Here is an 18,386-nt window from a genome sequence, read left to right as displayed (position 1 = left end):
GCTACAATCATATTGCCAGATTTGCCACTGGCTCCACCTATAGAACCCACCACTGCCAGAACCTTAAACAACTAGAGTGGCTTGAACTGCCCAGCTTTATTTAATTCAGTCAACTCTTAATAGCGCATAAAATTTGTACCACCCTGAGGATACCCCCTCACTTAAAAATATTATTAAGCCATATAGCAACCTGAGATCCCTATGGTCAGCCGATAAACTACTGGTCCAAACCCACAAAGCTAATACCTCTGCTGGTGAATCCCTGTTTGCTAAAACCTGGAATTCATTGCCAAACTATATAACCCTACAATCCTCCAAAAGTCTCTTCAAAAAACAAACTCAGACAGTATCTCAAAGTGAATTGGCTATGCCCATGTTCCAACCCTGATTAAGTTATAAACTGAAAGCATATTCTCTAATTATCATAACTTGTAACTACATCACCAAGCTCTGCTTCCAATCTGATGTCTCTTACTTTTAATTGTGTCTGTCCATGAGAATTGTGAATCCCTACTAGGGAACACTACTAAGCCATTGTATATAATCACTTTGTTTTTATAACTGTTTGCTAACTTCTGTGTAATCTATGTAAGTTTGTCTATGTGGAGCTTTTCTCTCCGGGCCTCCGCTGAAAATGGACATGTATCCAGTCAGACTATCCTGGTAAACAAATGTAAAATAAATAAAAAAAAAAATAAAATAAATAAAACATGGCTTTGTAACTGACAACTTATGTGCGACAAAAATAAAACTTTTTTCCCAAAATCCCTCTCATGAAAAAACAAAATGCAAAATCCTCTCTCTTAATAATATAACCACTTGTAGCAAATTATTAGGGACAACAGTGGATAATATCTTAAATTTGACCTGCACATACAACATTGCATAAAAAAAAATTCAAAGCAAAACTAGCGATACTTTACAGAGTCAAAAACGTTTTCATCAACATAACTAAATCTACACTTGCCACTACTTCCATCTTCTCCTCACGACTTTATGGTGCTCCAATCCTTACTGACCTACAGGTGTCACAAAAAAAATCAACATTTGAACAATGTTATAATAAAATGGCTACATTTGCAGCAAATACCCCTTTCAGAACCCACCATTGTATAGCACTAAAATGGCTAAGTTGTTAGAACTGCCTCATCAATTAACATGTACACAGATTCTTACAATCTATAAAATCATCCAACATCCATCTGCTTGTCCAGCAGTAAATACGATTCTACACAGCTTAGTTCCCAATCAGTCATTATGATTCAATGACAAAAAACTCCTCTCTGTCCACAAACTTATCAAATCCAACGGGCATGGTCTGTACTCATACCATGTTGCTAAGGCCTGGCACTCTTTACCTGTATTCATCAGGTCAGTACCCTCACTGCAGTCTTTAAAATAAAACTATTCTGAATTTTTGCGGGGTTAGTATAATATTTGAGGTGCTTGTGTCACAGATGCAAAGTACTTGGTTAGATTATGACCTTTCAAAGGCAAATTGGCAAGGTTTAAATTGCGTTTGTTCTTGCTCAACCCCAGGATAAACTATATCCCCAAATAGTAAAGTATATCCCTAAATATAAACAAGTACCTGTTCGTACCTTCATCCGTACTCTCCCTTCTTCACTCACTTCGTACTTCATTCATTTTCACTCCCCTGACTAGCTTTCTAAATATGCAATAACCCTGTTTTTTTCTCTCTCACTGCATATTGTAATTCCACCTTGTATTAGACTAACTTAGCTTTGGTTTCTCTATAAACTGGCTAAGATTTCTATAAATATTAAATAATTTTCATAAAAGTTGTATCTGTTCTTAACCAATGTTTTCACTCTGTCTAATTTGGTATAATTATTTAAACAGTATGTGTTTTTGTATTATTTTAGAAGATTGTAAAATTATTGTTCTTAAAATATTGCAAGAAGAAAAAATGCTGCCCTGCAAAAAAATGTGGGGCTTGCCGACAATGCAGATATATCCTGGAAGTTAGAAGTTTCCTTGTTCAAGGTGGGGCTTGCCGACAATGCAGGTATATCCTGGAAGTTAGTAGTTTTCTTGTTCAAGGTGGGGCTTGCCGACAATGCAGGTATATCCTAGGAGTTAGTAGTTTCCTTGTTCAAGGTGGGGCTTGCCGACAATGCAGGTATATCCTAGAAGTTAGTAGTTTCCTTGTTCAAGGTGGGGCTTGCCGACAATGCAGGTATATCCTGGAAGTTAGTAGTTTCCTTGTTCAAGGTGGGGCTTGCTGACAATGCAGGTATATCTTAGAAGTTAGTAGTTTCCTTGTTCAAGGTGGGGCTTGCCGACAATGCAGGTATATCCTGGAAGTTAGTAGTTTCCTTGTTCAAGGTGGGGCTTGCCGACAATGCAGGTATATCCTGGAAGTTAGTAGTTTCCTTGTTCAAGGTGGGGCTTGCCGACAATGCAGGTATATCCTAGAAGTTAGTAGTTTCCTTGTTCAAGGTGGGGCTTGCCGACAATGCAGGTATATCCTAGAAGTTAGTAGTTTCCTTGTTCAAGGTGGGGCTTGCCGACAATGCAGGTATATCCTAGAAGTTAGTAGTTTCCTTGTTCAAGGTGGGGCTTGCCGACAATGCAGGTATATCCTGGAAGTTAGTAGTTTCCTTGTTCAAGGTGGGGCTTGCCGACAATGCAGGTATATCCTGGAAGTTAGTAGTTTCCTTGTTCAAGGTGGGGCTTGCCGACAATGCAGGTGTATCCTAGAAGTTAGTAGTTTCCTTGTTCAAGATGGGGCTTGCCGACAATGCAGGAATATCCTAAAAGTTAGTAGTTTCCTTGTTCAAGGTGGGGCTTGCCGACAATGCAGGTATATCCCAGAAGTTAATAGTTTCCTTGTTCAAGGTGGGGCTTGCTGACAATGCAGGTATATCCTAGAAGTTAGTAGTTTCCTTGTTCAAGGTGGGGCTTGCCGACAATGCAGGTATATCGTAGCAGTTAGTAGTTTCCTTGTTCAAGGTGGGGTTTGCCGACAATGCAGGTATATCCTGGAAGTTAGTAGTTTCCTTGTTCAAGGTGGGGCTTGCCGACAATGCAGGTGTATCCTAGAAGTTAGTAGTTTCCTTGTTCAAGATGGGGCTTGCTGACAATGCAGGTATATCCTAGAAGTTAGTAGTTTCCTTGTTCAAGGTGGGGCTTGCCGACAATGCAGGTATATCCTAGAAGTTAGTAGTTTCCTTGTTCAAGGTGGGGCTTGCCGACAATGCAGGTATATCCTAGAAGTTAGTAGTTTCCTTGTTCAAGGTGGGGCTTGCCGACAATGCAGGTATATCCTAGAAGTTAGTAGTTTCCTTGTTCAAGGTGGGGCTTGCCGACAATGCAGGTATATCCTGGAAGTTAGTAGTTTCCTTGTTCAAGGTGGGGCTTGCCGACAATGCAGGTATATCCTGGAAGTTAGTAGTTTCCTTGTTCAAGGTGGGGCTTGCCGACAATGCAGGTGTATCCTAGAAGTTAGTAGTTTCCTTGTTCAAGATGGGGCTTGCCGACAATGCAGGAATATCCTAAAAGTTAGTAGTTTCCTTGTTCAAGGTGGGGCTTGCCGACAATGCAGGTATATCCCAGAAGTTAATAGTTTCCTTGTTCAAGGTGGGGCTTGCTGACAATGCAGGTATATCCTAGAAGTTAGTAGTTTCCTTGTTCAAGGTGGGGCTTGCCGACAATGCAGGTATATCGTAGCAGTTAGTAGTTTCCTTGTTCAAGGTGGGGTTTGCCGACAATGCAGGTATATCCTGGAAGTTAGTAGTTTCCTTGTTCAAGGTGGGGCTTGCCGACAATGCAGGTGTATCCTAGAAGTTAGTAGTTTCCTTGTTCAAGATGGGGCTTGCTGACAATGCAGGTATATCCTAGAAGTTAGTAGTTTCCTTGTTCAAGGTGGGGCTTGCCGACAATGCAGGTATATCCTAGAAGTTAGTAGTTTCCTTGTTCAAGGTGGGGCTTGCCGACAATGCAGGTATATCCTAGAAGTTAGTAGTTTCCTTGTTCAAGGTGGGGCTTGCCGACAATGCAGGTATATCCTGGAAGTTAGTAGTTTCCTTGTTCAAGGTGGGGCTTGCCGACAATGCAGGTATATACTGGAAGTTAGTAGTTTCCTTGTTCAAGGTGGGGCTTGCCGACAATGCAGGTATATCCTGGAAGTTTGTAGTTTCCTTGTTCAAGGTGGTGCTTGCCAACAATGCAGGTATATCTTGGAAGTTAGAAGTTTCCTTGTTCAAGGTGGGGCTTGCCGGAAATGCAGGTATATCCTGGAAGTCAGTAGTTTCCTTGTTCAAGGTGGGGCTTGCCGACAATGCAGGTATATCCTAGAAGTTTGTAGTTTCCTTGTTCAAGGTGGGGCTTGCCGAAAATGCAGGTATATCCTAGAAGTTAGGAGTTTCCTTGTTCAAGGTGGAACCTGCCGACAATGCAGGTATATCCTAGAAGTTAGTAGTTTCCTTGTTCAAGGTGGGGCTTGCCGACAATGCAGGTATATCCTAGAAGTTAGTAGTTTCCTTGTTCAAGGTGTGGCTTGCCGACAATGCAGGTATATCCTAGAAGTTAGTAGTTTCCTTGTTCAAGGTGGGGCTTGCCGACAATGCAGGTATATCCTGGAAGTTAGTAGTTTCCTTGTTCAAGGTGGGGCTTGCCGACAATACGGGTATATCCCGGAAGTTAGTAGTTTCCTTGTTGAAGGTGGGGCTTGCCAACAATGCAGGTATATCCTAGAAGTTAGTAGTTTCCTTGTTCAAGGTGGGGCTTGCCAACAATGCAGGTATATCCTGGAATTTAGTAGTTTCCTTGTTCAAGGTGGGGCTTGCCGACAATGCAGGTATATCCTGGAAGTTAGTAGTTTCCTTGTTCAAGGTGGGGCTTGCCGACAATGCAGGTATATCCTAGAAGTTAGTAGTTTCCTTGTTCAAGGTGGGGCTTGCCGACAATGCAGGTATATCCTGGAAGTTAGTAGTTTCCTTGTTCATGGTGGGGCTTGCCGACCATGCAGGTACATCCTAGAAGTTAGTAGTTTCCTTGTTCAAGGTGGGGCTTGCTGACAATGCAGGTATATCCTGGAAGTTAGTAGTTTCCTTGTTCAAGGTGGGGCTTGCCAACAATGCAGGTATATCCCAGAAGTTAGTAGTTTCCTTGTTCAAGGTGGGGCTTGCCGACAATGCAGGTATATCCTAGAATTTAGTAGTTTCCTTGTTCAAGGTGGGGCTTGCTGACAATGCAGGTATATCCTAGAAGTTAGTAGTTTCCTTGTTCAAGGTGGGGCTTGCTGACAATGCAGGTATATCCTAGAAGTTAGTAGTTTCCTTGTTCAAGGTGGGGCTTGCCGACAATGCAGGTATATCCTAGAATTTAGTAGTTTCCTTGTTCAAGGTGGGGCTTGCTGACAATGCAGGTATATCCTAGAAGTTAGTAGTTTCCTTGTTCAAGGTGGGGCTTGCTGACAATGCAGGTATATCCTAGAAGTTAGTAGTTTCCTTGTTCAAGGTGGGTCTTGCCGACAATGCAGGTATATCCTGGAATTTAGTAGTTTCCTTGTTCAAGGTGGGGCTTGCCGACAATGCAGGTATATCCTAGAAGTTAGTAGTTTCCTTGCTCAAGGTGGGGCTTGCCGACAATGCAGGTATATCCCGGAAGTTAGAAGTTTCCTTGTTCAAGGTGGGGCTTGCCGACAATGCAGGTATATCCTGGAAGTTAGAAGTTTCCTTGTTCAAGGTGGGTCTTGCCGACAATGCAGGTATATCCTAGGAGTTAGTAGTTTCCTTGTTCAAGGTGGGGTTTGCCGACAATGCAGGTATATCCTGGAAGTTAGTAGTTTCCTTGTTCAAGGTGGGGCTTGCCGACCATGCAGGTACATCCTAGAAGTTAGTAGTTTCCTTGTTCAAGGTGGGGCTTGCTGACAATGCAGGTATATCTTGGAAGTTAGTAGTTTCCTTGTTCAAGGTGGGGCTTGCCAACAATGCAGGTATATCCCAGAAGTTAGTAGTTTCCTTGTTCAAGGTGGGGCTTGCCGACAATGCAGGTATATCCTAGAATTTAGTAGTTTCCTTGTTCAAGGTGGGGCTTGCTGACAATGCAGGTATATCCTAGAAGTTAGTAGTTTCCTTGTTCAAGGTGGGGCTTGCTGACAATGCAGGTATATCCTAGAAGTTAGTAGTTTCCTTGTTCAAGGTGGGGCTTGCCGACAATGCAGTTATATCCTAGAAGTTAGTACTTTCCTTGTTCAAGGTGGGGCTTGCCGACAATGCAGGTATATCCTGGAAGTTAGTAGTTTCCTTGTTCAAGGTGGGGCTTGCCGACAATGCAGGTATATCCTAGAAGTTAGTAGTTTCCTTGCTCAAGGTGGGGCTTGCCGACAATGCAGGTATATCCCGGAAGTTAGAAGTTTCCTTGTTCAAGGTGGGGCTTGCCGACAATGCAGGTATATCCTGGAAGTTAGAAGTTTCCTTGTTCAAGGTGGGGCTTGCCGACAATGCAGGTATATCCTAGGAGTTAGTAGTTTCCTTGTTCAAGGTGGGGTTTGCCGACAATGCAGGTATATCCTGGAAGTTAGTAGTTTCCTTGTTCAAGGTGGGGTTTGCCGACAATGCAGGTATATCCTGGAAGTTAGTAGTTTCCTTGTTCAAGGTTGCCCATTCTTGCTTACTGTTAAAGGTAAATATGACTGTAACACCAAGAGGGTTGTTTATATCAGTTTTTGTGCCACTTGCTCTGCTTTTTATATTGCCAAAGCTAACGGCCCATTACATATGAGAATTTATCAGCATCTTTATGCTATTAAGAGCAAAAACACAAGTTATGCACTTTACAAGCATTCCACCATGTGTCCTGGTTTTAAGAAATTTGTATTGGTTATTTTGGAAAAGGTGGGTGTACTAGACAGAGGGGGTGACTGGGAGAACTTAGTGGAGAAAAGGGAACTGTATTGGCAAGTTCTCTCAATGCCACTACTCTTCCCCCAGGACTTAATGAGTACATACCGATCAAACCTATTTTAAAGTTGAAAGCAGGTATTGTTTGATTTTTATTATGAAATGACATGCATTTTTTACTATATAAAGCAACTAATGCAATTTTATTATTGGCATTTACTTGTATGTTTGTATATATGTTTTTTAGCTTTTAGTATTCAAAATGCACTAGGATTTTATGAAGGTAACAAAATGTTTTGTAACTTTGTATCTTGCATTCTGGTGCCACCTTTCTTAGAAAGTGACATGTTGCATAAGATGTTGTATAAGATACCTTGGCCTTGGGCCCCACCCCCTCAAGGAAGTGAGGTTCATCCCTTAAGGAAGTGATGTTTTTATGGTATTTAAAGAATGTGAGGTAATGTATCTGTTTGTCTGATGATGTTTCTGTAGTACTGGAAATGAAAGTACTTATATTTCTTTATTAAAATACAGTTTTGTGGCTTTGCAGCTGCGTTTTTTTCTTCTTGCGGTATCACTTTTTGCTGTTGAGCTTGATTACTTGGCTCTTAAAATATTTTTATAATACTTTGGAGCTTTTCTCCTCAGGCCTTTGCTGAAAATGGATAACTACCTAGTCAGACTTCCCCAGTAATTCAAGATCAGTAAATAAATAAATAAACCAGTAAATTTACATTGTAGACTCTGATGAATAGTCAAGGCATACTTACAGGATTTAAGTAGTAAGATATTTGCATAACAGACCAAGAAGAGGTGGTGCAGGCCAGTGGATATATCACTGATGGATAAGGAAACTATCAATGCTCCAAGGGTGGATCTTTGTGAGACTCCTATGTTAATAGTGCCTTCAGTTGAAATGGAGGTTCCTGAGTGTAATCAAAATGTTCTATTTTGAAAGTAAGTTTGATACCATCTTATTGTATTTGGGCAAAAACTGAATATGCTAAGTGTGTCCATGAGCAGATTATGATTTAATGTTTCAAAGGTTCTTGTCATATCACTAAAAAAATCTAGATCAGTTCTGAATGATTCATATTGGTGTAAATAGTGTCAATTGCTGTGTATAATGCTGCCATATTTCTGAAAGAATTTCTGAAACCTTGTTGTTTATCACAAAAAAGTCCATATATGTTTATGTGATGCCAGTATTACTTGTATACAAGTTTTTTCAATGAGTTTTGTTATAGAGCACAACTTTGCTTTAGGTACATAATCTCAGTGTACCTTAGCATTTGCTTTTTGGGAGATGAATGATGTATGAGTCCTTAAACACTGTAAGAATAATAGAAGTGGTTATGGAGAGGCAGAATAAATGAGTGAGAGGTGATGTGAAGGGAGCTGATGTTTCCTTGAATATGGAGTGTAATTTTGAGAGCTTAAAGCTTGCTTTTTCATTTATGTTGAGAAGAGTTGTTTTGACTTTATTAAAAGTGAGTTACCTAAAACAAAATGTAGGCCTATAAGCTCCTAAGGTGTATATTTAGAAGGATTGAACTTGGAAGTCTTTGGTGTATTGTCAACTGGTGGAAGGGGTGGGGTTGAACATAGACATAGTCTTTGGTTTAGTCATTAATAGTGTCTATTAGGAAGATTCTACAGTCTTTAACAAGGGTAATTCTTCCTATTGTATTATTGTCTGATTATGTAGAGTCAATGATGCTGCTTGCTAAAGAATTTTGATCTTTCCAGAAGTGTTTTGGACTGCAGTTTAATACGTCCGTCTCTAAGAAATTAGTCTTTTGCAACTAGCAGTTCTGTCCTTTTCTTGAGGTGGTTGTATACTTGATAAAATTTCTGGTTAAGGGTTGCTGTTTCCATTCAACTGAAGCTAACTCCCTCAATTTAAGTAGTTATTTTAGTTTATGTGAAAGCCAGTGGTATTGTTTCAAAGTTTCCAGGAAGTGGACAAAGCCTATGTTTGGATCTGCACAGTTGTAAACAGTGTGCCAATCAATGGTTCATTGGTTCTCATTAAGTCGTTTCTGTTTAATTTCTGATAATGGTCAGTAGAAGATGACACAAGGTGGTTTACTTACTGCTTTAAGAAGCAGTGTTTGGGAGCATCACTGGCATTAATATTAGAGTCACCATTTAGTATTGTGCTGTGTGGTAACCCATTAATAAATATATCTGATATTAGCTGTGGTATTATGGTTACTGAGGATGGGTGGGTTGTAAGCTATGCTGAAATGCAAGTTGGTATGACCCCCAGTTATGTTTTTGGTATTTTACATTTGATGCAAGGCTTGCCTTTTTGGTGGTAACTGATTTATCTAATAAATATTGCTCTCCCCTCTGGGACCCTGACTATTGTGTGGACATAAGGTACAGTTATAGTTAATGTATTGGGAAAGACAATGGATTTCCTTTAGCCAAGTTTCTTTTGTTTTCCCAGCATGTGTCATTTTACTGTACAATGCTAAGTTTCAAGAACTGACCATTTGTTGAGGCAGGCAATTTTCAGAATTTTCTTTTGTAATTGCTTTAAAAGTTAATGATGTTAGCCTGGGGGTTTGATGTCTTGACACTCTGGCAATGTTGTGGATTTATTGTTGGGCCTGGATTTGGTTGAATGTTGTCTCTTTGCATCAGTTTGATGAGGAATTTCTAAAGTTTACTAAGCATTATTTTTAGTGGGCTGGTAGCTGGATAGTTTTGTAAGATGTAGTTTTGAAGTCAGTATTTCCTTCAACCAGTACAAATTATGTAAGAGGTGAAGCTAAGGAATAGTGGTGAGGTGAAATGTGGAATTTGGATAGGGTACTAGGTAGTTGTGAGCAAAGGTAGGTTGTGGTGGGAAAGAGTTTAGTTTTAAGCAAATTATCAGAGATAGGGAATGATTGAAAGTAGTGAGGGGAAAGTCCTGAAGATGTGCATCATTCAGAACATATTTGGAGAAATAAGGAAAACTCACAAAATATGCAACAAGAGTAGGAATGACCTGTGTTATTCTGTAATGAGATAGTACTAATTATGTAGTGGTGTGAGCTTGAAAGAGAAGTGAAGAGAAGTAATGACATTTGAAGAAAGGAAGACATATGAAGGAGCAGAATTTAATTAGTAACACTGACAATGTTAGCTGTGTGTATAATGACAAGTACAGCATACATAAGTTTAAGAAGATAGGAGGGGTAACTGGTAGTAGATTAGTGCTTTTTCTTGACATGAATGTTAAGTTGCTAAAGCTAGAAGAAGTGAGGGTACTAAGTGATAGGTTAGAATTTGAGATCGAAGACAAAAGGCCAATATAAAAGAAGTGATGTCAGGGGTGGGTAGTAATGGGGATGAGGTATATGAGCAAGTGAAGCTGGGCATAGAGAGGTGAAACAGAATGGGATCAAACCATATCCTGTGTGGAAACAATAATATTTTAATAAACTAGAAAACACACATAGCAGAGGCAGTGTTAAAAGCTAACAGGAAAAGATGCAAAGTACCAACAAGGAAGGCAGTGAAGATAGTATTGATAAGAGACATAACAGGACTGTGCAGAGATTATCAGCAAAATGGTGCTGAAAGTGATAGAACAGGATCAAGCTATAATAACGTGTGGAAAATTAGAAAGTGAGTCATGAGTGAAACATAAATGTCATTCAGAAGACACAGAACAGCAAAAAGAACTGATAGCAGAAAGAGTATCTTCTACTGAGAAAGGGAAAAGAGTACTTAAATTATAAAGTAACAAATTGCTGCCATTAAGAAGGGTACAAGGTATGGAAAACTACTCCCAAGATGCTCTATATTCATACAAGGTGGAAAAAACTGCTGTACTCATCTGTGGAAGTAGATACCAAAAACCCAGTGAAATTTCCCTTCACTAGTCCAAGAAGTATTCACTTACACAGGTAAAATATTGTAAAGGTCCTTTCTTAATTCTTTTCTTTGGGGCTTCTCACACTCTGTTAAATGCCCTCTGCAGCCACATTAACTGGGTGTTCAATCCCTGCTTTGAACCCTTTATGATTTCACCAGCAATTTTACTCTGCACAGGGAGAAGGGCTTGAGCTTAAGGTCATTGCCCTTAAAGCACTTTGTTGGGGCCTCTCCCACTCTATTAAATGCCTTGTGTAGCTGTATTAACAGTGTGTTTCTTCCTTACCTTAAGCATTGTCGGATTTCACTACTGACTCACTCTGCACTGTCAAAATTAACATTACTATTCCATAAACTGCAGTAAAGTAATACAAAGAGAGTGTGTGACTTCTGAGTTTAACTACCTCAAGTAGGTAGTTACATATGTCCAAAATATAGAGGATTATGATTGGATCTCCAGTCATGATCAATAAAAACTACTAGAAAGACTCAGCCAAGCTAGAGTCTTCACTATGTAATATCTTAAACCTCATGTACTGACGTACCATGGAATGTATGCAAATGAGTGCTTAAGGACATACCAGTGTTTCAACTACATGGTTATTGACTTTAAAAGTAAAAAGTCATGGTCATTCATACTAACAACCTATGAACCAGAGTAACAGTACAAAGGAAAGAAATTGCCTGTAAAAACAGGATCATCATCACATGAGCCATGTTATTTGGGTATGATCCCTGGTTTCCTTATTTTGTTGTATATTAACGTTGTGTTTATTATTTAAATAAAGTGGACAGCATGGAGTCTATGAGTTTAAAGTTGATATTTTAACTATGAATATATTTTAATTTACCTTGTTTTTTTTTTTGTAGGACTACAGTTTTGAAATACACTATGTTTGGACTACAACAGTTTGCCTAGCACTTAATTCAGTGGAGTAAACTATGAACTTTTAAGCAGCTGTTTTTGTAGTAGAGGGTTCAATTTCCCCAGCCTTTGTTTATCTTTTCTGTGACCCCAGCCTTTGTTTGTCTTTTCTGTGACTCTGACCAAGTTACTTCAACAGACAGTTTTCCTGGACTGCTCCTGAAAAGGAATACTTGAATCCAGAGAGCTATCCCAGGCTGTTAGCAAGTTTAGTACACATTTGTTTTTCAAATTGTTGTATCCTTCTCAAAGCTGCTAATTATTGTTTCTCTATATCCTTTTTTAATATGAATCCCAGCATGTCTCTTGTAGTTTAATCCCTTGCCAGATGCATTTTCACATAATGTGGATTGTAAGGGAATAAACGTTTACTGCCTTTCATGTTAATTCTGTTATCATTGTGAGAGTGCTTTGTTTTGAAAATGGCCATCAGTGTTTTTGCTGCATATTTTTTTTTTGAATGAAATCCAAATCTCTGTGTTAATTGTATAAGTACAGAAGAAAAGATTATGCACACTGACAGGTTTGAAAAGTGTTTTATGGTTATTGGGTAGAGAGAGGGGAAGAGACAAGTAATGGAATATTGGTATAGCATGATGGGGGCCTGATTCATTACCCTGTATAGGACTCCATTTAACAACAATCCATCTCTGATTATGAATGCATCATCATCTTCCATTCAGGCAGGCCAGACCTAAATTGAGTGATGTCAGAGGGTATAGCTATTCCAGGTGATAGGAAAGACTTAAGGATGTTAAAAATGAGATGCAGATGTCCTGCAAACATGTAAGCACCCCCCCTCAAAAAACAGTATGCTGTATGCAGCATTATTATCTATGATTTTTTATGACTGGTGTGTTGTTGAAAAAAGCTGATGCAGCATCTATATTGTTTTTGTTTTGCTTTATTCATTGCACTAAATAATTAATTAATTCATTAATAAGCACAGATTGTGTGATACAGTCTAATCATGTTGTATATTAGTAATATATTTTTGCAGTACCTTCTTTAAAGTCTAAATATGTTGCATTTTTGTAATATATTTTGCAGTATCTTCTTTACAGCATCAAGCACATATGAAGTGGTTGACATCTGTCAGTTTGCAGTCTGCATTATTTTTGATAATTAGAACTGTATGACCTTCAACATGCATTTCACAGGCATTGTTGCATATTACTGTGATACAGTCTTCTCTGCAAGATCAGACTGTAAAGGGTTTCGGCGTTTATTTAAATGCACCTACTCTTTTGGCAGTTAGTGCACGAGACTAAATCCCTGTCTATATAATGAGCTTATTCCTGTTCTAAGGTGCTAGGTTTAAATCTTTTGACTGTCATGTACATACTTTTTGACCTTGGTTAAGTCAATTAACTAGACAGTATTTCGGCCAATTCAGAATTTGAGCTAGGCTCCTTAATGGTTTCCTGGACTGCTTGCCTAGATACTATGAACCTGTGGCTGCTTTTCTTTTATTTAAATTTTTTGCCAATCGTTCCTTACAATTCTGAAAACATTGCCAATTCTGGTAGTATCATCAGCACATCAATTATTTAATGTAAAATAGGCCATTTGTTCTTCAAGGGCAGCAGGCATTGCATCTGTGCACAAAGCACTGAAACACAAAGTTATTTGCCATGACGACATCTGCATTAGTAATAGTTCTGTTTAGTGTGGAATTGTTCATAAGACTTTTATTTCAGTAGAGATTGCTTGTACTGACTTAGCATTTGCTGTCAGATGGGTAATATTTCATATTTTCTCATCATGAATACTCTTCTATTTAAAATGTTCTGTACATGGCTGGACCTTAAGATGCAATGCTAATGATCTTTATACAGTTTCATGTAGTTCATCCAAAGCTACAAGTAAAGCACATGTAATTTATTTCTTCAAAACACTGGGTTAATAAAGTGACTATGCCTTGACTATTGTGTATTTGTGTGAAACAAGTCTGAAATATGTAACTTTGGTATTATCATTGTTATTAAGTTTTTTGACAATGACATCTGAGAATGACACAGTCAAAAATATAGCTATAAGTGCTGGGTTTAAGGGATGTCTGGGAATATAAATGACTGACCCTGCTGATCTGATAAAGTTAAAAAGTCATTAGGACTAGTGCATATTTTTGTAAAGCAAGTTGGAATATTTTACTCTGGCCATTTGTATCACAGACATGCAGTGTGCACACAGCCAATAAAGTGGCTGTAATTGATAATTATGAATATTGGTGCATGATAATGACAGAAATTTGAGTGACCCTTTATGGTTGTTTATATTCTGGAATGGGTATTTTTTCATTATTAGTTATTATATTTTGTTTCACTACTTACTGGAAAAAAATGTTCAAAACTTCAAATGTAACACATATACACTCTAACAAATGCTTCTGTATTAAACAAGAAATATAATTTAAACAACCAGGAAGGTGAATCCAAAAGAACATATGCATTTATAAATAATCATAAAAATGTATATACATGGGCCCATGATTTGAAAACAGCCCAGACCCAAGGCACACAATCCACTTCCAGGTACAAAACTTGGTTTAATGTCATACATATTGTATTGCTCATGTTTCTGAAAAAAATATTTATTTATTTAGTTATTTTTATTTATTTGATATTTGTTTACTGGGAATGTCTGACTGAGCAAGAGTCCTTTTCAGCAGAGGCCTGGGGAGAAAAGCTCCACAATACTACATAAAAAGTTTGCAAAAGTAACAGTTTATGAGAACATTACGAAGAAAAATATAGAGTTGAATACACTTGATTACAAAAAATAATGCTGGTCATTGACAATGAGAGTCAGAGAAAAGTACACAGGAAATGAGGTTAAGTGACAAGGAGTTAGGGGATAGAGTTAGGGAGATCAGTAAGAACACAATGAGAATGTGTGAAGGGGACAGAATTAGAGCGATTTTGAGGTAGAAATGAATAGTGCAGTAAAGAGGTTGTAGTTAAAGAGGTCATATAGAGTGGGATTTAGAGGTGTTGTTAGGGAAAAGATGTTCAAGCAGGGTTTATACAGTGACATGTCCAGGTGTTAAGTAGATATTCTTTGACAACTTTTTTGAATTCATGTGTGTGAGTTATTTTTCTGGTGGCCAAGGAAAGCTTTTACCAAGATAAGGCAGGAGCATAACTATATAAGTTTTAGCCTGTTGATCGTTTGAGTTTATAAATGTTTAGGTGTTGTTGGTCAGAGCACCTGAGGGTTCTAGCTGGAGTATAAAGAGGGATGAGGGGGGAGATGTCAGAGCAGGAGCAGGGTTTATTAAGAATGGAATGAATGATAAGTAGTTGAGAGGATAGAAGTTGGTGGGGGAGCTCTAACCAGTTTAAAGCCTTGACTGAATGACAGCGATGAGAGTTAAAGGTCTAATTAGCTGCAAACCTGGATACTTTGTTGCACGTGGCTTCGTATTTGGGTAGTAGACAGGTCTGTAGGCTAGTTAGGATTTGTGAGCTATAGAGGAGACTGGTGAGAAGACATGCAGAGGCAAGAGAAATACAAGAGTCTTTTGTAAGGAACATTTTACTTCTGTGGAATAAACCATGTTTTAGTGGGTTTTTTTTCTACAGTGGTGGACATGGAGGTTGAATTTGAGTTGATCGTCTATGATGGTCCCAAGAAGCTTAGTATAAGTTTCCACATTAATGACAGTGTTGTTGAGTGATGTAATAGTGAAGGTGGATTTGAGGGAGGAATAGGAGGAGTTTGTTTTTTTTAGGGATTGAGAATAATTTGGTTGGTTTTTTTTAGGGATTGAGAATAAGTTGGTTGTTAGTGAACCAGTTTTCAATAGAACTGAAGGAGTTTTGGGTGAGGCTAAGCAGGTCAGAGAGGGTATCAGAGGTAGAGATGACAGTGGGGTCATCCGCATATTGAATGAGGATAGAGTGAGGACAAGATGTGGAGAAGCAGTTAGTGAAGATGTTGAACAGTAAGTGACCAAGAATTGAACCTTGAGGAACTTCCATCTTGAGAAGGAAGAAGGGAGGTAGTAAGGAGAGTCATTTAACAGATTGTTGTCTGTTGTAGAGGTAGCTGGTAAACCAGGAGATGGTTGAGGTAGAGAGGTTCAAGTCTGAGAGTTTGGAGAGGAGGATGGGGTGAAAGACAGTGTCAAAAGCTTTAGAGAGGTCTAGGAAGAGAGAGGAAACAAGTTTGTTGTTGTCTCTGGCTAGAGAGATAAACTGGGTAAAAAAGATGAGGGGGGTTGCGGTATTGTTTTTTGTACAGAAGCTGTGTTGGGTAAGGGTGAGTAGGTTTTCAAGGAGTAAATAGCCCAAGATTTGCTTATGTACACATTTTTTTATTATTTTAGAGAGATGGGAGAATATAGCTATAGAGCAGTAGTTGGATAGTTCAGAGGAATTGTCACCTTTGTGGAAAGGTATACCATACAATTGTTTCCAGAGTAAGGGTACTGCATATTCAGATACAGAGTAGTTTATGAGGATGGAACTGGGGGTGTGCTATGCAATTTGCTGTTAGCTTAAGGAAGAGTGGAGGTAGGTTGTCAACAGAAGGAGAGTAAGGGTTAAGCTTACGTAGGAGACATTTTATGTAGCTAGTGGGAACAGGTTTCAGAGAGAAGGAGTTATTTTGATTAGAGGTGGTAGGGGGTCAGTAGATTTAGTGGAATTTGAGGTTGTCATTAGTTTGCTGGTGGAGTCAATAAAGTAGGAGTTAATTATAGTGGCTATTTCAAGGTGGGTGTCATTTAGATGAGAGTTTAGAATTGAGGGGTTGCCTGGGTGGAGGATTTGGTTGATAGTGTTCCAGAATTTTTTGGGGTTGCTGAGATGTGTTGTCTTGAGTTTAAGGTAAAAGTTTTTCTTGTCGATGTTGACTTATTTTTTGGAGAAGTTATGAAGTTCTTTATAGGTCTGTAGGTGGGAAGGGGATTTAATCTTAGTCCAGAATTCCAGGCATTGTCTCATTTGTGCATAAGACAATGTGTAGGCTGGGATTGCCAGGGGGAACATAGAGCTTTAACTGCTATTGTTTGGAGGGGGGCAAGAGAGTTGAGTATATTTAGAAATATAGAATTAAATTTTTTGACTGCTTGATCAAGAGGAAGGTAGGATAGGATAGACTGGTTAATAGAAGTGAGCATGCTATTGAATATATCAGGATGAAAGTTAGAGAGGCTACAACAGTCTTTGAATTTGTGTGGCCTGTGATTGTGAGGGAGGAATCTTTCAACACAAATTGGAGAGTTGTCAGTGATGGAGTCAGGTAGTGTTTCAGGGTGATGATGTATGTCTGGATTGAAAACTAGTATCCAGTCTATGATAGTACTGGAGCTGGTTGGCTTGTTAAAGTGTTTGATGGTTGAGATTAGTTGTGTGAAGCCATGTATGTTTAAGCAAGAGCCGGGAGAGTTGGAAGTTAGGGATAACCAAATGATACTGACATCTCCTAGGAGAGTGGTTTTGTTGGGTATATCTTGGGTGAGCCAAGAGAGGGTTTGTTCTAGTATAGGAATATTTTCACCCGGGGTGTGTATATATATATATATATATATATATATATATATATATATATATATATATATATATATATATATTGCTGCTATTGTTAGAGTTTTACAGTCATTAAGTTTACAGTTAGCAATTAAGAGTTCTTATGGGTGAAACATAGGAGGAGGCTTTGATACAAGAGACAGGTTTAGGTGGTCAGAGTGTATTATAGCAACGCCTCCACTTTTTGGGTTTGGTCAGTCAAGAGAAAGGATGTTGTAGCCAGTGAGGAGGAATCCTTTGTCTGAGATGTGGGGTTTGAGCCAAGTTTCTGTGATTGTTATTATGTTGGGAGAGTATTTGGCCATGCAGGCATGGAAATGGCTTATTTTGTTCATGATGCTGTGTATATTGAGTGAGCATAAGGTTAGATGCTTGGCTAGTGAGTTTCAGTGATGTGGTGCAGGTTGTATGGTTAGGCTGGTAGTGGAGAGGTTGGACAATAGTATTGGGTTGGGGTGTATGTCATCAGAAATGCATAGGGTATTATAATAGGGAAAAGAAGAGTTGGGGGTGAGAGGTGATGGAAGTGATATTTATGCTTAGTGCTAGGATGGTAAGGGATGCAGAGGGCTGTTTTTTGTTTTCTGGAGAAGTGAGTTAGTGGTAAGAAATAGTGAGGGAGATATAGTGAAACAGTGGTGAGTTTGAATGTGCAAGGGATAGTGAATGGAGGTTGGTGGACTATGTATGGGATTAATTGGTATGTGATATGAAGAGAGGTAGGTTAGGAGAAGAAAAAGAGGTATGGAGAAGAGAGTAAGAAACATGTTGGGGTAGTAAGATGTAGAAGTTTTGAGGAGATTTCAGAGATTGGTTTGACAGGTAAGTGTGAGCACAAGAATAGGGCTGGGTAGGTGTAAAAGGTGAAGAGATTAGGAAAGTGTATTAGATTTAGTAAGTAGGTAGGGTGAGAGGATAGATGATGGAAGAGAAAGGAGTGTGTATGCAGCAAGAGAATAGGAGTGATAAGAGGTAGTCAGTGAGTTAGAGAGAAATGGGTGATCATAGTTGGTGGAGGAGTCAGATGAAGAGGGATGTAATTTAGTGTAGGGCAGTATACTTGGAGGAGTAGTCCGATAGAGAGGAGGGTATAGTTTAAATTGGAAGGGGACTTTAGATAGGGTGTTGGGTCAAGTGAGGGAAACTTCTAGAGTGATAGGGTGAAGTATGTGGGAGAAGTGTAAA

The 18,386-nt window shown here is 39.0% G+C and overlaps 1 protein-coding gene across 1 annotated transcript in view; it reads right to left on the bottom strand.

The window, feature by feature from the left end:
• The window catches only part of LOC122791486 (vomeronasal type-2 receptor 26-like), a 184,457-nt gene that overhangs the window by 22,267 nt on the left and 143,804 nt on the right, over positions 1–18,386 (bottom strand). The window lies entirely within an intron of this gene.

Source organism: Protopterus annectens, chromosome 17.part0 (assembly GCF_019279795.1).
Source record: "Protopterus annectens isolate FY-2018-M chromosome 17.part0, PAN1.0, whole genome shotgun sequence".
NCBI classification, from domain to species: Eukaryota; Metazoa; Chordata; order Ceratodontiformes; family Protopteridae; genus Protopterus; species Protopterus annectens.
Note: the sequence above shows the minus strand (reverse complement) of the source record. Positions and strands in the feature narration are given on the sequence as shown.